The sequence below is a fragment of the Manis javanica genome, chromosome 12 (genome assembly GCF_040802235.1).
Source record: "Manis javanica isolate MJ-LG chromosome 12, MJ_LKY, whole genome shotgun sequence".
In the NCBI taxonomy this organism is placed as follows: Eukaryota; Metazoa; Chordata; class Mammalia; order Pholidota; family Manidae; genus Manis; species Manis javanica.
Genome location: NC_133167.1, coordinates 104130755 through 104158174, shown reverse-complemented (window position 1 = coordinate 104158174; position 27420 = coordinate 104130755). Strand labels below are relative to the sequence as shown.

At 38.2% G+C, this 27420-nt stretch overlaps 1 protein-coding gene across 2 annotated transcripts in view; it reads left to right on the top strand.

Annotated features, from left to right (window-relative positions):
• The window catches only part of TENM3 (teneurin transmembrane protein 3), a 2338142-nt gene that overhangs the window by 474012 nt on the left and 1836710 nt on the right, over positions 1-27420 (top strand). For both annotated transcript variants that reach the window (XM_073219194.1, XM_073219195.1), the window contains one exon: positions 16462-16498. The gene's annotated coding sequence lies outside the window, so the exon portion shown is untranslated. The remainder of the gene's footprint in view (positions 1-16461; positions 16499-27420) is intronic.

Below are 27420 nucleotides of genomic sequence, written 5' to 3'. Positions count from 1 at the left end.
AAATGTGCTCTGCACTTAGGCGATTATAAGAAGTAGGGTCACAAGTGGCTCAGAGTTTCTAGACATCACGGTAAGCACAGAGGTTAGAGGTTGGCATGAGGAAGAATTGGTCTGTAAGAAAAAGGATTAATTCAATAGTGGACAAAAGTTTGCATTCAAAGCTGTGCCAACAAGTTAGATGCTTTGTGTTAAGTTGTAAATAAAAACTCAGGTGAAAAGTTAATTATTGGAGACTTACATGAACTCTCCTGTAGCTGAGAAGTGGGTGATTGAAGTCAGTTAAATGAGTGATTGCCCCAGAGTTGAGTGAGTGAATTGGAGAGAAGAGTGTGGACCTCTTTCTGACACCCACTGGCTGTAAATCAGGCTGTATCAGCTTCTCACGGAATGTCAGTGCACTCTCTGTACAGAGCTGTGTGCAGGAATCTAACCTGAGATGATGTGTACTGTTATATGGTGGGGGGGAAGCATACAGGTTTATAAAACATTCAGGGTGGTAATCTTAGGAACAAACTTGTATTTGGAATGAAGGTAAACTCAATCATTTCCCTCTTTGTCATTTACCTGTATTCAATCCACTTCACTGCAATTATAGCATGGTGTGGCATTACAAAAAACTGGCCTGTTCCTTTACAGAAATAAGTAGCACATTCTCCTATTTGGATAAGGAGAAGAACAGCAGCTTCTGACAATAGGAACTGTAAATAATGGGCTTCACTGTTTGTGTAAATTGTCTGAGAAAGAAAGTGACAAGTACCTATACACGTCGAATACCAGCACTCACCTTGCTTGGCCGATGTTTAATGATATTGTGTATTTATGAGACATTTTAACCTTGGTTATTTTTAACTGTGAAACACCTAGATCATATTCTACATAAGAAATATACATTGACTGGGAATCAAATTTATGGAGAGAAATATCACCCTTCGGGTTGAAAAATTGACCACTACTGGAATATAATTTCTGAAAATGCAGCCTGAAGGCAATTCACTAGAGGGTAATTTTTCAGTGCAGTAGGCAAGTTTTCACAGGTTTTTGACAATCTCTCTCTCTCTCAATCTCTGAGGCATTATTTGTGATCTAAATACGCTTCAACATTATTCCATTTTAAGACCCTTTAATTCACACAGTCATATGATGTATGTGATACCAGACAAAATTTTTAAATGATTAATTTTCAAAACAATATAAATACCTTACATCTAGTTTTGATCTATAACGATAGACACCTGCACTATTTTGTGCACAGCTTAATGGAGGCTTCCTAAATAACCCGCCATTTCCTAGAATTTTCTCCTTACTCAAGGATCCAACCAAAGCTGTCAACTTTTCTTCGCTAATGCATGACATTGGCCACGTCAGGCAGCTGAAAACCTTCAGTGGTTTCCTACCGTTTTTTGGGGTAAAATAGAAAATTCTTAGACTGGCAACTCAGGGACCCTCTGATCCAGTCCCAGGGAGTCCGTCTCAACCATTTCCCTATCACGGTTTCCCTCTCTGTCCAATTGCTCATTGCAGTGATTTGAATAGTAGAGCTGAAAGCACAGTAGCCAAGGGTCAAGTTTAACTGAAGTGTCCCTTAGGAGTAGTTTGTGGTATTTAGTGCCCGAAGTTTTCAATGCTCCAGACACTCTTTAGATTCATGTAAGGTACACATGTTTTATAGAGGACAATTAGGGGAGAAAGTGAAGGAGGAAGAAGGGAAAGAAAAACAGACCTACAGAACGGAAGAGGGGCGCATCTCCCCCTTCATTTACCTGCAGAGCAATTGTGTAGCAAATCCAATCAAACGAGAGGCTTCCATGAAGTGTCACTTCGGACGTGCACTTCATTCCACACTGTGATTCCCTTTTTCCCTCCGGGCCATTTTGGCATAATAACTTAACATTTGGATGTTAAATATTAATGGTTTCATATCTTAATGATGCCCCTTTGCTGTATTAAATTATTAAGTCTGTATATTAATGTTAAAAGTCCACATCTTGTGAGGTGATGTAGATCACTATAACAACCAATATCTCAAATTAAAAAAACAAAAACTAAACTGCTTCATACGGGACCACCCGGGATTCCAGGTTCCATTCGACTGTTGACTTTTGCAGTTTGTCCCTTTCATAATGATCTCTGTAGATTTAATAGCTTTTAAATGTTTCTGTTTAGAAATAGGTCTCTCTGGTGTCTAATTTTTTTTGAGGTTTTGATTATTAAATGTTAGTATAAAGATTTCTTTTGGTCACCCATGGACACTTTGGCCCTTTTTAAACTTGCCAGTTTTGTGATTATCCATTCTCAGTGTTGTCCTTACTGTAAGCGTGTGAGTAAACCTTCTATTGTTCATAAACATCTTACCGCCTCAGCTGCTTCATCTGTAAAATGACAATAATCTTGTCCATGTTAGAGGTGTTGGGGGAATAGGCGTCATGTGGCTTCAGCGGCTGTTCTGCGTCTGTCCGGTAACACATTGGCTGCAGTGCATCTTCCTTTGAGTCTATGTTGAATTTTTTTCCTCGTAGTTTTGATTCTCAAAAATAACAGTGCAAACCTGATATTAAGCAATATGATTTTAAGTTTCATCATTTCTAAGCCTGAAATATAGCTGATACATCAATGTCTAGAGATGTTCTAAACGAAGCAGTTTTTAATGGGAATGTTTCATAAACCTTCCCATCACTTAGAGATGGTGGTTGGAAATAATATTAACAATGTTCTCTAAGAGACCCTGGTTCTGAAACCCAATATTGATAGAACATATGTATGTCATACATGCATACATGCTCCTACACATATGTATATATTTAAATGTTAAAATTCAACTACAATATTCAATTATTGGTGCTGCTTTTTGAAAGCCTTCTTTCCGTACCCTCTGGCTAGGATCCCCTCTTGATCTCAGAGCGCTGACTTCATCCTGGATTGAAGCAGCTCTTACCTTGTCTGGTTGGCTAGACTCCGAGGATCCTGAGGCCAGGTCTGAGTCTTTCATCTCTGGGACCCAGTACAGGAATAACGTAGCACCTATCACACGCTATTGAATGAATAGTCCATAAATCTTGACACCCCTCTGTTACTGAGTAAACATTTATGGTATGAAATAGATGTAGGAAATTACTATGGAATAACTACAAACAATACCAATATTTTTATATGAAAATGGTACAAAAATATGTTCACCATTCAGGTTTACTTTTAGGGTACAGAGGGCTTTCGATTGAATGTATGGACTGATCTATATCCCTGACCCTGGAAACTTCTGTCCCCTGAATAGATCTCCCCTGCTGCTGACCACTCTCTCTTGCAGGCTAGAGACACACCTTGGTCATCCTCCCTGCTACCACATCTGTTTCTCCTTTTCTCGTCTGCACATAATTAAATTGATCTCTTTCCTTGCCTAGAACACTAATATGACTACAATGTCTACCATCAAATGTTTCATTAATTCTTCAGTGAACTGCTACCTGCTTCCTCCAAACACCCCTTTGGAACTGTTTTACATTCCTAACCCAGAAGCCCGGGCAGATTCCTAGAGTCTCTAAATGTATCCCTTCCCTTGACATCTAGTATGCCCTTTAGAGTGGTTCCTCTAACAGACCGAGAGACAGTGACTGAATCATTGTTCTCTGCCTGGCCAGTGGAAACCCTGTTCCACCACTCCCTGGCATGGCCTTGGATAACTTCCTTACCTGTCTGAGCCTATATTCTCTTGTCCGTATAATGGGGATAATAATAGTTCTACTTTGATGAGATTATGTATGTAAAGAACTCAGCCTGTGCTTAGAATATGGTATGCCTTAAATAATAAGAATAAAAGTGTGCTGTTGAAAACATAAAAGGTGTGAATGTTTAAGCATGTCACTGTGGAGGTCATATGGCCCTTGTCTCAGCTCTGGATGCCATGTTGGCTGAGAAGAGATGCAGCCCAGTGGTGAACAAGCCTAGTTTCACATAATTGCTGCAAATAAGTACCATCACATTTTAGAATTCAATTGTTTTGGAAACTTTTTAGAAGTACAGTTTCTAAGGGGTAATGGGTTCTTTATTCCCCTATATTTCACCCAAAAAAGAGAAAAAAAATGATACATGAGTATTTTAACTAATTCCTTTCATATTACTTAAAATTCAACTGTAAGTTAATTCATGGAGTTAGGCATAATTTATATTTTATATAAATTGCTAAATACGTGTATTTTGTAAAATGTTTTGACTAAGCTCATTTATTTTTTAAAATTGACTCAAATTCTTTATCTATTAATTCATTCCACAAATACTTATTAAACATGTATTTGGCACCATGCTAAATGATGACAAGGTAAACAAACAGGGCCCCTTCTCTCAGAGAGCTTACCATCTCTAAATAACCTCTCAATTTATTTATAGCTTGGCATTGAGTATTTCTTGAAAAACAATTAGGAAAACATCTATGTTATTTTTTTTCTTGTGCTGTATAATTTCCAAAAATACCACTGTTGCTTAAAATGTGTAGATACATCTAAATATCAGTAACTTAGGAATTAAAGGAAACATTGCCACTTTTATTTACAAATTGGATTTTGAACAATGCATTTATACTCATAGTTTAACACACAAATACCTTTAATTTTCTCATCATTCTGGTAAAATTGCTCTAATATTCACATATATTAAGTCTAATAAAAGCTTACTCTGAATTCGACAAGGAAAAACTTGATTGTGTGTATAAATTCTGACCATGAATGAGCTTACATGAGTTAAATTGCCAGTCAGGCTTGGCAGAAATCAGAATGTATGAGTTGAATATACGTAAATGTATATGTTCAACCAGTAAGAACAGCTTTAAATAATCCGTGATTCTGTTATTCCTGAATACTGTAGCACGGGACCAAGAGGTGGTTTATATGAAAGCATAGCTGATCTTTCTAAAAACCAAGTTTACGATCTTTTTATTTTTCTGTTCCAGTGATGTAACTATAGCCCTTATGCTATGGAACCTGCATACACTAAAAATAAATTTCTAAATATTATAATAAAAACAAGAAACAAGCTGCCATTTTCAATTACTATTATATTGTTTATAAGGTTGGTGGTTTGGAGAAGATTTTTTTTATATCATTCATAATTTGGGCATATTTTTTTCAGTGCTAGCCCAAAAAGTGTTAAATATAATAAAAAACACTTCCAAGCTTGAGACTTAAGCTTTCCAAACATACATCTCTGAAGTCTGCTTAAGATGTTACTATGCAACCCATTTTATTTTTCATCCATTCGCATTTTCAGGTGTGATTCTCTCCCACTCAGGTTATTAGAACTGGTGGCTGCCTGTCACAGATAGTGAACCCCGCTGTGCAGAGGTGTCGTCCTGGAAGTCACCTGTGGCCCAGAATCCCACCTTCCTTGCCTGATCCTATCTGGAAAGCAGATTGGCTCTGCTCATGTTTTGGCATCTGTGAATCTCAGTCACTTCGTCATATTCACAATTACAAAGTAGCCGATGGGAAAAGAGCCAGCTACTGGAGGCACTTTCAGTGAAAAAAAAAACCAGTCTGATTTCAGCATTATTCATGGGAAATGCTGTTTGTGAAAACATTTACTTCAGTTTCTGAGATGCTGGCAATGGTTTTAATAGGCAATAGGCAATGCGTAATCCTGCTTCTTAGAAGAAATGTTCCTATGTGCTGAAAAGTGAAGGGGAACCAGTAATTACCAAGAACTACGGCAAGCTTAGGTACCCAGAAGTGAATAATTATCCGTGATTTACTTACATTTTATCAATAGTACCTGCTACTTAAATGGACAATGAACAAATTATGTCAATATAGGTGGCTGGTGATAATCCTTTCAGTCATATTAGTGCCTTGTAGTTTTACCTTTTCTCTTCATAAATGTGGATTTCAATGGGCAAAAGTAAAACTAAATTTTTAAATTACATACTTAATAATTTGAAAAATTAATTCAGGGTAGATCCTGAAAAATTATAGCAAATGAATCTCTAAAACTAAAAGGCTTATAGTAAATTTGAAAGGGAGGTAAAATTCATATAAGTCAAATCACACTGAAGTATTTTTAAAGTATTATTTTCTTTTCACTGTATGTATTTAGGAAGGCCTTTCAAAAAATTAAGTTTTCATTTTTGTGTACATGTCATTTTATATATTCCTGGAGTTAAAAGAGTGACCCCTTTTCCTGACTTACACACGCACACAAACACACCACACCCACACCCACCCGCCTCCCCTCCCACCCCCACCCCCTCAACGTGTAGCAGCATTTAGGTCTCAACACAACTGATATTTTGTGTGACATTTATGAATCTTTTCAAAAATTTCCACTAGTAATTTTATATACAAAATAAAATTTATTCTTGCTGTAGTAACTGAATGATTTTTGCTATGAAGATGGCAATGCTAAGGCAAATATACAAGAAAAGATCCATTTACAAGGGAGTGTGTACTTCCTTAAGTCAGCATTAATACAAATTTTATTTCATGAATACTTTCTCATACTTTGAAAAAGAAACCTCAAAGGGCTGTATTCTAATACTTTGGGGGATCCTACACATTCAAGTTTTATTTAGCATTTCATAATGAATGCTAGCATTTAAAAGTATCTAAATCCTTCTATAAATCTCACTTCACACAAAAACATTTCCAACTATATTTGGCCACAATTTTGTTTTTTACCCTTAAAATACAGCAGCAAATGCAACTCATTTTGTTTGGGAAATCTACCTTAAATGAAGAAGCTCTTTATGACAATTAAAAAACATCCAAGTGTCTTTCAAAGCACAGGAATGATGAGTTAGAACTTTATCCTAAAACAACCAACTTGTTAGTTTTTAAATTTTTTGCTAATGCTGTTCTAAAAAGAGAATCATCTTAATAACCCGTATCTCGCTTCAGATCCCCATGTCTTTTAACAAAAACGTCAGTCTTTTCTAGAAATTGTATTCCCAAATTTTCACAAGAGAAGGTGTCTAAGTGTTCAGTCTTTCAGGAGGTGATATCAGGCATGCCTCAGTGATTTACAGGAACTTGTGAGCTGTTTTTGCAGAAATACATCCATATTAAATAAATAAGGTGATCTGTTGAAATATGACAGAGTTTTTGCAAATGAATATCAAACAAACCATGAATTTATCAGAAAAATAAGCAGTGTGACTAGGCAAATTTTGGAAAAGGAAATAATTATAGCTTATAAATAAAAAGAAATTTGCCTTTAATTGTGAACATAAAATTCAAATTAGAGTAAGATAGAATTTTGTTTTACCCCTCAAATTGCAAAAACATAAAGAGTATTCACACCCAGAATGTATGGAAGTTTAGGGAAATCTTCACTATTAACTCATCATTAGAACAATGAATTACTACAGTTTTTAAAAGTATGATCTGTTGGTAGGTGTTAAAAGCACACATATTCTATATACATATATTCCAAAGTACATATAAAAGCACTTTTTACTCTACAGGGAAAAGATTAATAAGTTTCTTTGTGGTTTAATTCTTCAACCTCAGTCATCGCTCCCCCTCCACCCCTCTCCATGGACCCCATTTACAGTTCATCTCCTCTGGGCTTCATTGCCTGAAATGTCACAGCTGGACCAATCACGATGGAGCTGGACATCTGGATCGGCACTGAGTCTGGTGGGCACGGAGGTCGGCCCTTGCCGCCAGCAATGCCGCCTCCAACTCAGTGGCCGCCCACCCCCGAGCTGCGCTCTCTGAAAACTGTCTGCTCCCCGTGTTCTCAGGCTGCGTTTGAATTCAGATCATTGTGGTTTGGGGAGGATGAGGCAAGGCTCCCCTGCCCCTTCCCAAACCTTGAGACTGCGCCTTTTTGGAAATTCAGTTTGCGCTTGTTCAAGTCAAAGATGTGTAACAACTCCGCCCCAAATGCGCCCAGGATCAGAGCAGCAAAGATTCCCGTATCCAGGGTAGTCCTACCAATTTACTGGCTCAGGCTCCTTCCACCCTCCTGATAAACTCTTTCTGGAACACTTTGCCCCCTTCTGAAAGCTGGCCCTGGTCAGCAGCAGTCCAGACATCAGAGTCACACAGCATTACTATACAGTGGCAGGTGGAAGCTCTGCGTACGTGGAGGTTCCTCCACCTTCATGCAGATCCCTGGGAGGAGCACCTAACCTGTCTCAGGCCCCGGGAAAGCAAGCCTTAAATACAGCTAGTAGATTGAAGAGTTGATAAACAACTTCCACCTATTATCAGAACTTTGCCCAAACACCATGTCCTTCTAAAATAATTTAAGATTATTGAAGTTTTCACAGAGGCTGCATTAAGGCTTTTACAGTCCAGATCTCTTTAGACATAGATTTGGAAGCGGTTATTTTTCTGTCTTTATTCACTCAAACTCATTCATGAGTCACGTACACTTGCTCCTGCGGGCAGCGCCTCCTCCGGGACTCCGGCTAACCATGCGCACCAGGGTTAATTCCTGCCAGATTGTCTTTCGTGGAGCCTCCTCTTTGGCTCAGTTTTTAATTCTGGAGCCCTCCGCGGTGCTCCCTCTTCTATTTTCTCCCCTTTCCAGAATGAGATGGTCCACATCCTTGGTGTCAACAATCTGCACTTTTACCTCTAAATATGGCCCTGTGATTCCCAGCTCAGAGTATTCGTGCCCTCCCCGCCCCCACTTGGCAGTGTTGGGAAACTTTTTTTCGTCACAGCTGGGTGGGGAGATACTGTCATCCAATAGATACGGACAAGAGAGGCTGTGACCCGTTCTACAATGCTCACATGCCCAGGAAAGTCCCCCTAACAAATACTCAAGTGACTAGTCTTGAGATAGAAAAGACCCTGTAGCGCAAACATGTTCTCTGCTGTAGAATCGTATGTGCAACAGGAACACTGAAATGCCAATATGTTCCTCACACACACTATGGCTAAACTAGAAGTTTTTATTTTCTTCCCCAATTATGTGTTTCTTCCTCTCTCAGTCCCATCTTTATCAATGTATACGGCATCTGTAGGCTGTACATGGCAGCATAATCTATTTTGCCTCCATGAAACCAAGGAGCTGTACTTCATTCCTATCTTTCCCTCCTTGTCGCAGCCTTTATGGGGCATCAGAGATTTCCTCTCCATCTCTGTCACAGCCCCACACTAACTCCTCCATCGCATCCTGCTTGGTCCACTGCAGCAGCCTTGTACCTGCTCTGCAGGCTTCTCCCCTGGACCCCTACTATCAGTTCACACAATAGCTGAGGAATTATTACCATCTCTGGTAACCACCAGTCTGCTGTCTACATCCATGAGCCTTGGTTATTTTTTTACTTATTTTTGTTAAACATTTGGCTTTTGGGTTTTGTTTTATTTTCTTGATTCTACCTGTAAGTGAGACCATGCAGAATTTCTCTTTCTCTGTCTGGTTTATTTCAAATATCATAATGCCTTTTGAAGTCCCTTTATCACAAATGGTAAGATTTCCTTTTTTTTAATGGCAGAAGAGTATTCCATTTTATGTACATCATATATATGTATATAAATACACACACTTTATCCATTCACTTATTGATGGATGCTTAGGTTGCTTCCATATGTTGGCTATTATAAATAATGCTGCAGTACACATGGGAGTGCATACATATTTTTGAGCTAGTGTTCTCATTTTCTTCAGATAAGTACTCAGAAGTGGAATTTGTGAAATCATATGGTAGTTCTGTTTTAATATTTTGAGGAAGCCTCATATTGTTTTCCATAGTGGCTGGACCAATTTATATCCCCACCAACAGGGCGGGGGGGATTCCTAACTCCACATCCTCGCCAGCACTTGCTGTTCATTACCTCTTAGTAACAGCCCTTCTAGTAGGTGTGAGGTGGTATCTCACTGTGGCTTTGATTTGCATCTCCCTGTTGATTAGCGATACTGAGCACCATTTCAATCATCTGTTGGCTCTCTGTCTTCTTTGGAAAAGTTTCTATTAAGATCCTTTGCCCAGTTTTTTCCCAGTTTGGTGCTCTTTTTTCTGGCTGTTGAGTTGGCTGAGTTCTTTATATATTCTTGAATATTAACGCACAATAAGATATATGGTTGGCAAATATTTTCTCCCATTTGGTTGGTTGGCTTTCCATTTTGTGGGCTTTTCTGTGAAAAGCCTTTTTACTTTAATATAGTGCCACTTGTTTTTTTGTTTTTGCTGTCAAACCCCCAAAAAATTACCTCTACAATGGATGTCTACAAATGGAGCCACTATCAAAACACTATAAGACTTCCTCAAAATGTCACCATCCATTGTATGCATATATATGCATCCATTTGGTAATGTATATAATTAGAAATGAGCATTAACCATTGGACAGACAGCCGTAGAGGTAATTTTGAGGTAATTTTCAAGTATGTATTAGATTGGGGCTGAGTATCATTCTTTTGTGTGTAGCTGCCCAGTTATCCCAACACCATTTATTGAAGAGACTCTCCTTTCTGCATTTTATTCACTTTACTACTTTGCAAATTAATTGACCATACAGGCATGGACTTGCTTTCACTGCCTTTCTATGATCTGTGTGTCCATGCATCTCTTGTATGCTAATGTCATACTCTTCTGAAATGGTATCTTTGTTATATAGTTAGAGGTCAGGGAGGGGGATGCCTTCTGCTTTGTTCTTTCTCAAGGTTGCTTTGGGCATTCTGGGTCTTTTATGGTTTGTTCACTGTGTTATTCTCAGGGTGCTCAAAGGCTCCATGATGTCATCTTCCTGTGTTTTTGCCTTAAATTGATTCTCTGTAACATTGGTTACATTAATGGTGATTTTTTGGTAATGCATATAATTAGAAATGAGCATTAACCATTGGAGAGACAGCTTCTAAAGTTTATTAGAGAAGCAACAGCTCAAAAACCTAGAATTGAATAAAGAACTTGTTAAACATCAGTGTGGGTCAAGATGCAGTGATGGATGTTCTTTCCAAATATGCCTTTCTGCCCTAAAATAGCATGACTTCCACCATCTTACACTTCTTATAAACTCCTCATAAAAGTAATCCTCTACTATCTAATACTGTATTTATTCCTATTTACTTTTCAACTAGATTATAAGTTGCTTAAGGCTAAAAATTCTTGTTTATATTTGTATCACTTACAGCACAGTGCCAGACCTTAAAAAAACAAACACACACAAAAAACTGAGGCTTTTCTGTATGGCCAACATACTTGAGATTTTATATGTAGAATTTATTAATTCTATTTGCTGCTCATGTTCTTTCTTACTATATGATTTTTTTTTTTTTTTTTTTTTTGCTGAGTTCAGGGTAATTGTATTTTCTATTAGAGGGTAAAAGTGGGTTAGGAGGACTATGCCTGCAATGACTATTGTGTTGGAGTGAAGTCGTGCTGATACAGAGGTTGGCTCTTCTTTGGCAGAAGGGAGTCAGGGATGAAGGCCAAATTGTGTGGATTTTCCAGTTGCAGCTAGTAGTAGCCCTGTTAAGGGAATATTTGTATTTTCAAAACCAAGAAGAAAAATTTGTTGAAGTTCTCATGAATTTAGGTTGGAAAGAAGTCATGCTGTGGATACAAGAAATCCAAGAGGCCTCCTTACAGCATTTCATATTCAGCAAAGCCTAAGCTTATTTGATAAATATCATTTGTCAAGAGTAGAACAAGAGATACACTCAAGTCATTATAAAAGCTAACAAACATTGAGGGCTAATTATGTGCCAAGACATATGCTAAGTGCTTTACATATTCTAACTCATTTAATCATTACAATAATCCTATGAAAGTGATTATTTACCTCATTTTACACTTAAATAGTGGCAGAGAGAATTTAGTAACTTGCCCAGGATCACACTGTAATATGTATTGTGGTGCCCTTTGAACCCAGGCAGTGTGGCTTCCGAGCCAGTCCCTTTAACTTCTATCCATTCATTTTGTTAAATACTATGTAGCTGAATCTTTAAATCTTTACACCTTTAAAGTAATGAAATCCTCTTAATCTAAATGCAACTTTTTAAGATTCCACAGGTGGATTTATTGCCATATACACTCCATAATTAAACACATCTCAACCCTTCACTAACTTTAGTGATAAATATTTCTGCTTTATGGTATGTGTGACCATTCTTTTTTTTTTTTGTCCTCTATGAAAATGTAAGACTAGACGAATACACAAACATCTCTGCATAGTGAAGCAGGAAGGGTGCAAACCAGGAAAACAAATTATAGTAACAGCCTATCTTGGCAACATAATGGTCCATTTATAGCAAAAAGCAAAACAGACATTACATGGCATGCTTTTATTTGAGATAATCTTTTACATTTGATGATGATTAACAATCCAAATGAATCAATATGAACAATGTTTAAGAATAAAAAGATAAAAACTTGATTGTCCTTTCTATCAAAAAAATGCATTTGTTATTATTTATAACCACAAAGAACCACACTAATTTTCACAAAGCCTTAAGATTCAACATTTTCAGCAGCAACAGATTCACATAACAAACATAAAATGCACAAATAAAAATTTACATCAAAGGAATATTGGAGACTAGCCTGAAACAAAAGAAATGAAAAACGTTGAGAGTAAACGTGTCACTAGGTAGCCAATGTTAAGAGCCATCTGGTGTCTCTTCATGCTCCATATCCACCATCCTCACCAGTGGAGATGTGGACATGGTTTTTGGTCCCCTAATTAAGTGGAATCAATGTGGAACGGTAGGGCCGACCTGCATGACCATTTACATGGTTTTTCTTTTGATGAGGTAGTTGCCCATCAGTAATTAGGTTTCTAAAGGATCTTGCAGGAAGTCAAGTAAAAGGTTCAGTTGAGAGATTTCTGTTTTATTTACTAAATCTTCACAATATCTATCTCGTAATCTAAGGGATAGACACCATCACTGCTTTACAGGTGAAGAAATGGTGTTTAGTCATGAATTGACAAATCCGCAGAGCCAGTTCTATAACAGGAGTGGAATTTAAAATCAAGGAATGTGAAATAAAACCCTTCCCACATAGTAGCCGGATGACCTTGAGATAGCAAATAAAACATCTCTTAACTTTTAATCTCCTCAATTATAAAATAGAGTGACTAGTATCAGTGTGCTGAGCCAAGACTACTGAGCTTTTGCTGAATTTAAAAAGTCTGAAACTTTAAAAATCTGAAACTCATCATCTCTTTCTCCACCCTTCTTACTTCCTATCATCACAAATTTAGTGACGGGTGCTTGAATCATTCAAGTGAAAAAGTGTCAAGAGACTCCATAAACCTCTGTCAAAACTACGCATCACCTAAACCTCTGAAATACCTTGGGTGTCCCCTCCTTTCTTTACCTCCCAGTTGGCTTTGTCGCAGCTCAGTGTTTAACCATTTCTCTCCTGGACTGCTGCCAAAGCCTCATGGCAGGCCTGTTTCATCTATCATAATAATCTGCCATTTTGCTAACCTGATTATCACAATAAAAATATGCTATCAACCTTCTTTTTTAAAACCTCTACATACTTCAGTTAAAAAGTGGAAACAGCTTAGCCCAAGGATCTGGACCCTTCAGCATCATTTCCTGTCTTTCTCCAAAGGCTTCTTGAATTTGGCCACAGTGGTCCTCCTCAGTGAAAGTCTAGGCCGCCGGCCATGCCCAAGTCTTTGGCCTTTATCTATTTGTTTGCCAGGTTTGATCAGATCCCACTCTCTTCAAGATTCATACTTTTCACATCAGCCCTCAAAGAAAGAAAAACCACCGTGCAGCCCCAGTAGACTATGTGTGATACACGCACGTACGCTGTCTAACTAAGAGCTATGAACTTGACAAGAGTCCTAAACATGTAAAAAGAAAGGTGGCCTGTTTCAGGGACCCCAGTGCCCATCTGTTCAGCTCTTTACCCACCTCTGTGAAGAGTTCCTTTGAAAGCCTAGTCTCTGGAGGGAAGTTGGCTGCCGCTCCTCACATTAAAATGTTCTTGGAGAGGACTTTTGGTTGAGGTGGGTACGAGGAGAGAGGAAAGCTCTCGGAACTGCTGCATGCCTGCTTCTCTTTACGGTCCTCACATCCACACCACCTTCAGTGCAGGCACATGGAGTAGTGAATGCCCCCTGCAGCCCCTGGCTGGAAATGAGCTGCTGAATGTATCTTGCTGATGGCTGAGAGAGAGGCTGGTAAGGAGCCTGAGAAAGACAGCACCTCACTTGCCCGGATAGCGTTTAACTGGTGGCTCTGATTTGGGCTGTGGTCCAGCTACTGATAAGCACATTGCATATTGCTTTAATTTTACTTTAAGATATTTAGGGAATTTTTTATTATGGTTTACTGCAGGAAAAGGATGCTGAAGATATTTCACACTTTAACTTCATTTGCAGAACATGTTATGTGATTAACCATCGGCTTTTAAAACTTGTCAACTGCTTATGTGTTGTCTCCTCAGTTGAAGTCCGGCAGCCTTAAGCTTGTCAGCATCCACATACATAAATGGGAAGTTTCCCTCCAGGGGGTGGGGGACCTCACGCCCTGCTTTGCTCAGAGCAGTCCTGCATCACAGTTAGCATGCTGGCCTCTAGTCTGCCTGCAGTCTCAAAAGGCTCCCAGTTTAGACAACAAATGTTGTCACTCTATCCACAGGGGAATGAAGCAGGTGCTTGAGACTTTTCTGCGCAATGCTTGAAGTGGGGACTGAGAAAAACACAGTTACTAGAGTGCAAACAGAACCCAGTTTTGGATTCCTGGGAATACTCCTTGAGGAAGGAATGGTTGACATTTGTATGTCAAGATATATAGACATGAAGGGACTTTCTGGCCTTTCACATTTGCTAAGGTCCTGACCCTGAGACTAGAAAGAAAGTGGCTAATTTGAGGAGCAGAGAAATAAAAGGCCAATGTCTTCAAAATGATGAGACAGAGGAGGATGTGGTGACTAAAGAAGTTAGCAGATTCAGAGTAGCAAGACTTGTCAGCCACGTTGAGGATTTTCAAATTTATTCTATGAGCAGAAACAAGAAAATAAGGCAATATTTAAGTAGGACTGAAACTTGATTATATTTGCTGCTTATAATGAAAGATATTCTGACATCTGATAGTGGATTAGGGGTTAGGTGCATGAACAGCAATGAAATTGTAGAGACCCCTTAGCAAGCTAAAGTGACAGCTGAAAGAGATTGTAGAAGTGTAGCTGCAGTGGCCGTGGCTGTGGCTGTGGGGATGGGGGACACGTGTACTGTTTATTTTCAAGAATCAGTGGGACTAAAGCTTGAGAAAAAAAATTTGTCCTGAGTATTTCCATTTATGTCAAATCAAAGTGGCATCTAGAAATCATCTCTGTGGACAGGTGAATATTTGCAGTAATTGTCTGATATCTTCTTAATTAGTTTTGCTCTTAGTTGCTCAGAGAGCATGTTCAGAGAGATCTGGCATTCTGCCTGCACAGGGCAGGCCAGAGTCACCCGGCACAGCCGTGCACTGGGAGCGAGGCATATCCTGGGGGGTCTGGCCGCCATCTATCTCTGAGCAGCCCTCCCCACTTCTTAATCTTATTAGCAAATCAGTCTAGGGCCACAGTGAGAAAAGGCTTTCTTGTCCTGACAATTTAACACTCAAGTGAACTGAGATGAACTTACAGGTTAGTATATAAATGTTACCAATTTTGTAAAGCCTTTGAATCTTACTTGTTTGGAGGGTACAATTAAACTCAGTTAAAAGATGTTTCCTATAACTAGATACCTGAATGTCAGCACTTGTGACATATATAGACAGCTAAAAAAAAAATGCGTGCATGTGGTCTTACGTATGCAAGCCAGCAGAATTCCTAAGGAAATGGTTCTTGGTATTTTTGGTTTTCACTTCTGAGAAAACTAATTCTGGTCCTATGGGAAGGAAAGTAGCATCAAAAGATGTGTATCTACTATATCCCAGCATATCGCCCCTTTGCCTCTGATTAGGATTAAATATTATATTAATTCAAGCCAGTTTTTTTTTTTTTTACCTATAATCTTTGCTTTGTATTGCATGGAACCACAACTTGACTTAAATTCATCTCAATGATTTTTGTGAGATGTTGAAAATAAACACCTCTCAAACTCTAAGTAGCTCAGTGAAAAGTATATAAGAAACTCAAATAACTAATGTAATACTTGAAACAAGTACATTTTGTATTAATAACTCCTACCTGGTGGCATTTTATTTGTATTTGGTACAAACACAATTCTCTGTGACATCTGTTCTTTAAAACTCCCAGTCTAGGCATTAATTCATGTGCTTCTCATTATAGTCAGTGAGTGGAATGTGCTAGAATCTATGCTCGTGACTTGGATAACGTGCCCTGTAATTTCTGGTTTTGCTCTCAAACATGAAACTCATTAGCTTTTGTGGTTGCAGTGCACATGATTTGAATAGGAAGGCACCTAATTATTACAACCAAGGAGGTGATTTTAATTTTTAAATGAGATCAGAGAAAGTTGTTAAAGTTGCCTTGTAATTGTGTTATGTACAGCGATGTAGCATCTTTTACATAATTTTCTGGATGCCAATAAACAATACGTTTTATTTTAACAGGCAATCTGCTGCCAGAAGTGTGTTTTCCTTCGAAAACGTAAGTGCCTTTTAAGAAATATTATATAAAATTATCATGGTTTCTGATTTATAGCATTGAAGAGCCTATTAATTTTAAAGCCCCGTGGCTGACAGCTGTGTTGTTCAAAGGCAAGGATGTAGAGTATTAATTATCTTAAGTTCTGTATTATTGTTCATGGTGCAGACATTATATATAAAAGACAGATTGGCACATTTTTATATTGTGTAAGAGTAACTAATTAACCTGGTGGTTTCAGAAGAAACACCTGTTGAAGAAAAATTCAAGGAACATAGTTCAGTTTGATCCCATTTATTTCAACTTTGGATAGTTTTGGACAACTTTCAAGGCAATTACCAGCCACTGGTGATAGAGCCGTAGGTTTTGTTATTGGTCTTTGTTATTTGTTTTGTTGCTTGGAATTAGAGAATAACTTTGGTCATTCTGAAGGTTAAACATGGTTGTATCTCCACAATAGTATTTGCCAATAAGACTACATATATTCCTTACTTGAATACATATGTTTAAAAAGTAGTAGGTTTAACTATGAGTTAAATTTTATTGCCGACTCCATTCAGATTTTAAATGTTCAAGAATTGTATGAAGTCTAAAGGTAAACTAAAGGTGTAAGTATAATTTATCTTATACTTTATTAAGTAGCAAGAAATGGTCATATCACGTGCCTGGGTCTCCATTGGCATCTCTCTCTGCATCAGTTAGACATTTAAAACGTGGCAGAGTTATTACTACTGTGTACCCAGCATAAGATCTTTTTAAGAAAAGGCACGGCATGCATCTGCAAAGGATGACCTTCAGAAGCTTCCAGAGGCAACATCAGTCTCTGTACTGATTTTGGCACCAAGTTCCACCTATTTGTATTTGTTGCTAGAACCATCACTTCTTTGCTTTTATACTTCCAGATGCCATAGCCAGAGAAACTCATTGTCTTTAGGGCACTTGAACCCTGCTGTGGGTTGTAAGAACAGAATAGTTCTGTGTGTAATTATGTTAAGACCAGTAACTTCAATTGAATAACTCTTTTCTCCACCTAGTAATAGTATCTTTATATGGTCTGGATTTATATGATCAGGGAACATTGGCATATTAGCCCATATACAGCTGCTAACCATCATATCAAGTTGTTTAGGTAGCAAAGGAGTGCATTTTGAAAAAAATAAAAATAAATAAGTAAAGCACTTCTACTCCTAAGAGCCCTGAACTGCTACGGTAGGAGGCCAGAAAACTGTTAACTGACCAAGAAGTCTTCTCAAAAACACCATTAGAAAATTCTTCTGTGTCCTAGTGGGCATTAGCTGGGCTACAATTATAACAAAGTTCTTTTTGTAAGTTTAATCTTAGCTATAGAAACTAGCAGTGTGCAAGTTGTCTTAGCCAGTATTCAGACAACAGTGTCCAAAAACAATCAAAAGTATCATCTTCAAATATTTCCCAACTTCCTCTCCCACACCGCTATACAAATGCTTTCTTGAAAATAACATAGTTTTGGGGGTCAATTAAAATTCATCTGTCAACCTAGCTCGAGTTCTTACTGAGGGACCCCTCTGGCATATCTTCATCATTTTTCAAACTGGGTCTCATGACGCCTGTGCTGCCAGACTGCTGTAACGATGCTGAAAGTTATTTGTCAGTTCCCTGCTTTCCACTAGAGTAAGCATCTTACTGGGTGAACTGAGATAAATGGGGATAAAACCCTGATTGCTCTCTCTGATAAAATTATAATTTTATGGTGTACTTTTTTCTTTCTGTTTCTTCTGTGTATGTAAACTTTGCCTTGGGTGTACTGGCCTGGTAAGGTGTTGACATTTTGAAAACAAAGGTGTCACATAGTATCTTGCTAAACTCTGTACACATGCTGACATTCTGTCGGTGGTGCGCCATGGTGTTGAGGGCACTGCTCCACAGGCGTTTATGAGCACGAACAACAGCTTTGAGTAGCTCTTTCTATATCTTAAATGCATGGAATCAGTGCCCACGGTAGTTTCTCTTATCCCTTTCTCTAGGAAAACATCTCCTTTTTTTCCCAATGCTTTCTCTTAAAGCACTGCTGGGTAATTGGATAGCTGAAAATGGTCCAATAGTTTTCCTAGGCAATGTTTATATGTTAATGAGCTTTTGCAATGGTTTATCCTAAATGCACTGGAATATCATGGGCTCTGTGACATGGGGACTGACTTGAGGCCAACAGTTCTTCCCAGGCAGCCATATAAACTATAACAAGTGAGGGTGCTTCCTCTCCATACTTCCTGTAAAACCTAGACATGATGCAGGACTTCATTCATAGTCCCTTCCTCTCCTCCCGCCACACTCCCACTGGAATTTACACAGACATAGATTGACACCCTGGCCTCTTCTGAAAAAGTTGAGCACATTTTCCTCAATATCTATTTTAAATCTTCTCTATGCTCTTCTCCAACCCCTTATATTTGATTAGATCCTTCCAAGATTTTAGATAGTTTATATCTTTAATTGTGTTTCATTTGTCACACATTTTCATACATCTTAGCCAAGCAATTCCATTAAAGTTAGAAGGTATTGTTACATTGGCATTTTTGTTCAAGAAACTAAGAGATGGCTGAGCAGAAAAGTCAGAAAAGCAAAGATGGTTTAGTATTAGTGTTTCTGACATTGGATCCAGGTATGCAGGAGTTATTCAGTCACATAAAAATATTGTATTTGCTATTTTCCTTCTATGAATTTATTTATACATGTAGAAAATAGAAGCAAGCCAAACAGGAGGAACCGCATGTGGTAATGTGACTCAGCTCTTGTGCTCCCAAGCCAGGCTCTCTTTGAATGAGGATAGTTGCCAGGATAAATTTGGTGTTGACAGGGAGCTTGATTAATAAATGAAAAAACAGATATATAAATAAATAACAAACAGGCAAACATGAACACAGTTTCCAAATGATAAATGAGATGTTCATTTTTAAATAGAAATCTCTGCTTGAATAATGGAATGTATATATATATGACTGCCTCTGTGGCTGTGAGCTTCCTCTATCAGCCCCCTAGAATGAATCCCTCCTGGAGACTTAGTTGAAGTGGCTTCCAAATGATACTTTATTATTAGTTCTGCAGATTAATAATCAAGGAAATTCCCCGTATGATCATTAATTGGTGGCCATCTATCTCTGTATTCCTGCAAGCAGTTCAGGAGTCGCTTTCAAGTACTACTGCTCGTAAATGTGAGACTATACCTCCAGGCTCTGAGATGTCCTCAGGATACATTGTAAGGCTGTTGACTCAAAAGGTCATCAACCTGCTTTTCTTAATTAGCAACATGTGCTCCTTTATGCGTAGAAACCAGGCCAGGCAAAGCCATGGAAGCCCCCGCTACCAAGGTCTGTTCAGTGCTGTGAAGGGCAAATCTGCAGGAGACCCTCCAGCCTGCATCTGCCCATAGGCCACCCATCCCGCGTATGGGGTTGCCTGTTCAGGACACACAGGCTGCGGCTCCTGAACACACAGCTGAGGAGCTGAGAGAATCCAACACACCCGGGAATACTTGGGAACAGAAGTATGGGCCCTACTCAAGTAGTTGCAGGATCAGCTAGTGGTGTTCACCTAAGAGGGGAATGAGGCCTTTCAGTGTTTTTGCCTGCCTGCAGTAAATATGACTGACCTCTGTGGTCGCTGCTTCAGTCATGTAAATGCCTGTCTTTATGCTCTCCAAGACCTGAAGCAGGTGAAATACAAAGAAAGCAAAAATTCAGGATCTCATTATTTCTTTTTCTTAAATGGAATTATAAACTTCATACCACTCAAATACTCAGAGTGTAGCTATAATACTGACCGAGGTGACACAAAATCTGTCACCTGATTTATCAGCATATTTCTGCCTCTTCACTGAAAGCTCAGAAAGAATAGGTTTTCAGAATGAAAATCTGGAGTGTTTTTTAAATACTATAAATACTGATTTCACTGAGGAAAATGTGTATTTGGAGGCACTAACTCTTAAAAGGAAATGTAAAATTTTCATCGACATAATTTTCTTGAAAATACTCTCCCAATCATATCTACCTTTGGTAAACCAAAGGAAATCATTATTCCCAAAAAAACAAACAAATTAAACCATGTCCCATCCCAGTGCCTTTCAGTGTTTTGCATGTGTTTTTCAAACTTGGTTTATGCAGAAACTGGACATCTTCAGACCTGTTTTCCGAGGTCCATGATTTTTCTGTGAGACTTTTATTTTTAAGTATGTGTCTGAATTTCCATTCTCTAACAATCTTGACATGTTGATAATGTTAATGAGATCCTAGTTCTCTACCTTATAAAACTGTGTGCCATGCAGTTTCAAATTGTACTATAAAGAAATCACAGGAAGAGAGACACAGATCATTTAAACAGTGTGTTTATGGTAAGTGAAAGCCCTTTGAAGCCCAGAAAGCTGAACTAACCGAAGTTGCACTATAGTTAGAATACAGAAAAGTTATTGGGAAAATTAAGTCATTACATGGCAAAGATGCCCAGTATAAAATTCAAGAATGTAATCATTGCAAGTGGCAGTTTAGCTTCATCTAAACAACATCAGTGATAACATATTAGATTAGATTAGATAATGCTGACTCTATGTCTGTACATAGAAACATAATAGTAAAGTAAAAGTGATTTTTATTAGAAATAGGCACTTGCGCGAATATTTTGCCTGATAGATGGTATCATCATTACCAGGTTTTGAGAAGACCTCACTCTTGGTTATTCTCCTTACCATCCAGGCTCTGGGTGGTGTTTGTCTTGGAGCTGTGCCTTTTCCCGGCACTAGTCTCCTCCCATGTATTCAGGTGGCCATTAGGTGTGGACTTTAAATTGTAGCCTACTCCAGAATTTCTGCATAAAATGTGGGCATTTGTTATGGTATATAGAGATACTTCTCAATAAAACATAAATCTCAGCTCCAGGGTCTGGGCATCCAGAAGTGACTTTCCAGCAATGATAAGGAACCAAATGAACAAGTGGGCCACTTCACTGTGACTCATGAAGCAGTTTGGAAAATGAGCAAATTCCAAATTAAATTGAGACCAGAGCTTATCAAGATGTGAAGAGCTCTTACATTTATTGCTGAGAGATCTGCTTGGAGTATTTCTAGGTCCTTCCTGGCCTTTGGCTGTACTAGAAGGAAACATCTGTAACACTTAGATGTTTTGTAGCGTTATTCCTTACTAGGAAAGGTCGCATGTGTGCCTTCACTTATCGTTTTATACCTGAATAGTGCAATATGTTTTTAACCACCTTGCCTTCAGTAGGCCAATCTACTCCATACCATCTTTCTTGACACTGCTTAAAAAAATCTCTCCAAACATTTTCTCTTTTTTTTTTTTAACTTGCTTATGTTCCACTGTGTTATTTCCAGAGGTCTTATGTAGGCTAAGGAGGGAGTGGCATTGAACGTCAATCTTCCCAAACTCCTGTCCCTTCTCCTCTGCTCCAGAAAGGGTGTTTTACTCACTGATGGTAAAACACAACTTGCTCATTTCAGCCTCTCTTCTATGAATGTTGCTGTGCAGTCTCCATTATATTATTCCTCTGAACCCCCATTTCAGATAAAGTGCATCTAACTAGTTTTCAACTAGTTTTATTTCCTGATATTTGGAAATAAAGCTTCCCATATTCCTCCAATGAGATAATAAATATCTCGGGAGCTGAGTTTCATTTCATAGTACCTAGAATGGTTTAGCCGTATCATAACACTCAATAACTTTTTGCTGATTTAATGTCTTACTTTTTATTTTATATTTATTATGTTAAAACTATGAACTGTAAACTGTATTACATTATACATATGCTCTATTATAATATTCTTGAATAAAACCACTGATTTCCTATAAGAAAAAATACATATTTTTGGGTGGAAGCCAGGGGACTGGAGTTTCAAAGTAACTGCATGATACTAGAATATGGGTGTTCCATATATGTAAGTGACTCATTTAGAACTAACTACTAAACTCTATATAGAAGGTAACAAAACCTCAGTGTTACAGTAAGTAAAAAAAATCTACAAACCTTCAAAAAGATTGTATTATTTGTAGGTATAACTCACGATAACTTCATAAACATTATATAAAACACATACCAAAATCCTGACATGATATGACTCTTTCTCTGAGGGAAAGCTGTTATAGCACCCTGAAATTTATTCAGGCCTCCCCTCTGGATTATTTGAACATGTAGGAAATGTCAGATTCAGTGAGTCAGTCCAGAATATTGTCTTTGATGGCGATGCAGAAGATAATTTTATAGGCGAGTTCGGTTTCCCACTGTGATGTGATGCCTGGAAACTCAAAAAGTTTGTTCCTCTAGCAACACCTTTGGGATATCAGCTGCAGCATGACATGGATTTTCCTGGTTTTAGAGAACAGCAGGGCAGGTGTTCAAATACCAGACAGGTTCTCAGCACGCTTTATTTCTGTGAGCCTGCGATTGTAGTTCCTCCATTGATATAAATACCCTGCTTCTCAGGGATCACAGATTTTACTACCAAATGATAGTGAGACTGAATGAGAACAATTTTGTTCAGAAAATGGGCTAGAACAGAAATAAAGTTTGCATGCAGTTCAGACGCTTTTAGAGAATGACAGTTGGAAATAATTTTTTAAATATAAGACTTCAAGAAAGCTTTTACGAATTAATTTTACAGTAGCATTTTAAACAGATCATTTGCATAGATGTAAATATACATTCACAGGGACATTGGCTTGTATAATTAGGTTTAGCCCTAGAAAATCTAGAGCATCATCAAAATTCTTACAATTCAACCATAGAATAATGAACATATATTTATTTGTTTTGTGCATCGGGGACTCTTTCAGTGCATTTAGGCAACAAAATGCATGTTATTTATTTCTTGCTTCTTCAGGAGAATCCGAAGATAAAAGTGCTATTTCAGTAGGTTTTGACCTTTATAATACCTCCTTTAAAAAACATCCTTATTAGTAAAATATGATGATGTGCCTTCAGGGTAGAAACTATGAGTATTTATTTAGGAACTGGCTTTTGGCCAAATCTTCAGAACCAAAAGGCATAAATATTACATACCAGAGCATTTCAATTCCCACACACTTAAGGTTTTTTCCTCTGCACGTTTGTGAAAGATACCAGGGTCTACACTACACTTTCAAGAACTCATTTGTCAAAGGCTCACTTGTGCTTGGAGTTATTATAGGCATTTCTTTTCAATCATGAAATGTTAAATAGATATAAATTCTGGTTAACTGTCTTCAGCTAAATAGTTAAAATATAAATGAGAGTAGGCGAAGTACCTGAGTCCCTTAAATTTTAAGTGGCTTTTTAAAAGTAAGGGGCAAAGTAGTATAAAGGAAAATAATGTCTATTTCTGAAGTCTGTCTTTAAGACAGAGTGTTGAAAGATAGCAAGTAATTTAAAAAAAAAAAGTTTCTATTGCCATTCATTATGTTTTCCTGTGGAGAGGGTGTTTGCCACACCTCTCAGCAGAATCACTGTAATTGAATGAGCAGGTATGTTGAATTATGGATGTTGCAACCACATATAGCTAAAGGGAAGCAATGGCATGATTTCCAAAGCCCTCACATCTCCTTGAACAAAATGCCAGGGCTGCTTCAGTGCAGAACTCCCATGTGACCTGTTTTTTTTATGACTCTTCACTGGGCTGGGACGCTGCAGCATTCACATATTAAAAACACTTGTAAGTAATGAGGGATGGCTCAATAAATATTAAATTTCATCTTTCACTTCTCTGCTGCTACTTTTAACATTTAATTTCTATTTGTGTTAAATGTTCCTCTTTACATCCTAAATGTTTTATTAAAGCATTATATGCTCATAAAACACAGGCTCCAAACTTTTTTTGTTAGTTTAATTTTTAATAGGTATTATGAACAAGTAGGAACCATATGAATCATCTTGGTATTAAACTTGTCAGTGTTAGTTGAATGTACTGTTTTCCTTTGAACTTGGAAACACATTAAGAGTGTTTTTTTAAGACACTGAATTCAATGTACTTAGTATTATAGGTAGTTAGGCATAGCCTTTCCTACTGTATAACCCCAAGTACCTTAGCTCTGTACCAGCCAGTCTGTTCTTGTCAAATGCCTAATAAATGGTTGTTGAATAAGTAATTATTGCCAAAGAGAATCAACTACTGACATGAACCATGGACTTAACTCATACTGCCACAGCTTCTTAAATTCACTATACCTCAGTAATGCAGATAAACGTTTTCAGAAAAGCTGGATGTGTGGATATGAATAAGCTATGTGCAATAAATACAAATATGAGTTTAAAAACATTCCCTGTTTTAGAAAATGGAAACTCTGTGTAGGTATTTGGAGAATGAGGATAAATAGTTGGAAAAATGTCTGTGGGGCTTCAGGAGACATTCCATTGAAGTACAACAGTTCCACCCAAGAAAGAGAGCAGTCATGCAAAGTCAGAGTTTGCGTGATAGGAAGTCAGATTGGAGAAACACACACACAACACGTAGATGGCCTGTCTGCTGCATCATAGCGCTAGCGAGAGGGGAGATAATTTTTGAAGATTAGGGAGAATAGGCATAACCAGAGAAAGGCCAGATGTAAGAAAGCCCAACATTAATGAAAGGTACAGCGCTCAAAATTCACTGCTGAGAGACTTGGGTAGAACTCTCTGGAAGCCAGAGGTGTGGGAGCAATATATGATATGAGATAGTAGATATGAAAATGCTGTGTAAACTGCCAGATGATGTAAAAATGTGAGATGCAATCATTATGTGGCTCACTAGAAAGAACTCAACAGTTTTCTGGCTAGTGCTTTTGCAAATTATCTATGCATTAGCCCTAGGAGCTGGAGGTCCTCAGATCCAATCACCAGTTGGATCTGGGATAGCAAACGGAACACGACTCGGAGATTGTTAATAAGCATTTATATTTTCTTAGTATTAGGCCTTCAGGGTTCATAATATTTACATTGACTAATAACAGGAGTTCATATATTAGTCATAATTCTATTAATTTATTTACAAACCATGTTTCCACAATCACTGCTGCACATGGTAGCCAGGTTTCTCGACCTGCTACAGGGCTGGTTAACACTGTGTATGTAACCACCATATTGTATATATGTCAATAGTGGTCACCAAGCTTTCTGAAACTCTCTTAGTCAAAACACTTTAAGAATGTATACTCAACATATTGGTATATATTTAGAAATCTATTGCATGTATATTATAGTAATATATTTTCTTATAAAATATTCATAAACATAGTCAAAAAGGATGAGCTTAAAAAATATAAATTCTGCTGTTCTTACTATATTCTATGAATTGTTTCATACCTGGAATTCTGGGTCGACATCTCCCATTGGTGACTGTTGATTTACATTGTACCCCAGCATGTAACCATCATTTGTAGTAATAAGGTATGGCCACTAGAACACCTATTTTTATTTATTGCTTGGGAGACATAAAAGATATGTCTTTATGTAGCATTCTTGACAAACATACTATTTCCTCTAGACATTCCTATTGGCTAGGTGACGACACAGAGTCTATTCGACCTGGTAGCCAAGTCTGTGGCTTCAGGCCAGCCCCCCAGCAGGGTGGGCTTGAGGTCAAACACACAATGAGTGGAGGTCAGAGGAATCTTGAAGTATCAGCAGGAGCCAGCGGCACTTGTAAGACACCCTAAGTCTGTGTGCGAACCCCGCATGGAGCCAGCCAGCCGCATCCAGTGGTCCCTTCTCACCAGCAGGGGATCTGTTCCAAGACCCCGGGGGATACCTGAAACTGCTGATAGTTCTGAACCATATGTGTATATATAGATATATGGTAAACGTATACATTTATATACATTACTCTTTTTCCCTCTACATACATAGCTGTGATAAAGTTTAACTTACAAGTTAGGCACCGTAAGAGAGGGATAATAATAAAATAGAACAATTGTAAGAATACACCGTGACAGGGGTTCTGTGAATGAGGCCTCTCTCTCAGAATACTTTATGGCTCTGCACTCGCCCTTTTCTAGTGATGGTGCGAGGTGATGAAACGCCTACTGATGAGTTGAATGACGCAGGACCGCCGTGTAGCGCCGGGTGACGATTGCCCGTCTGACACTCTGTAGGAGGAGGAGCATCTGCTTCCCTACGGTGGTTTCATGGAAAGTGAAACCACAGATAAGAGGCAGAGGAGGGGGCTGCTGGGTTAAGGATTCACCCAGTCAAGTCCTTGGCACCACATCTGAACTTGTTCCTGTTCAGATTTTGCATTTTAGCAGCTTAGGTCCTTAATTCTTCCGTCATCCCTCTTTAGGAAAGGAGCTCAGGGGAACTCTCCATCTTTGCATTTTAGTACTACTCCGACCGTCTACCAGTACTTTGCATGGGCGCTCCTGCCCTGTGGGCTCCTAACACCCTGCATCTTGATACCTCGGGTAGCCCTAGCTCCGAGGCTGTGTGATTGAAATACGTCATCGTTGCCTGTACGCTGAGATTCAGAGCATGTGCTTCGGTGTCTCTTCTTTACTGATTTATATACATCTCTCTCGCTCTCTCACACACACAGATTGATTACATATCATATATACATGTATATGCACACATGTATATATATATTCAAGTATGTGTGCATATATGTATACACACCCATACATGTATATATATTTTTCATTCAAACTCTAAAGACAGAACTGTTTCTTTCTCAGTAACTAGTAAGGAGTATAATTTAAAAATGAGCAGTATCTGAGGATCTAATGTAAAATGTGGTGACCGTATTGTGTAATTGGTATTTGCGGAGAGTAGAACCTAAATGTTCCATGGTAGATATGGTTTTAGCTACTTGGGGGGATTTTTTCACAGTGTATATGTATTTCAAATCACCACAATGTACACCTTAAACATTTTACAATTTTAAATGTCGATTAAACCTCAATGAAACTGAAATTAACTAAAATAAAAACTAGGCCTGTCTT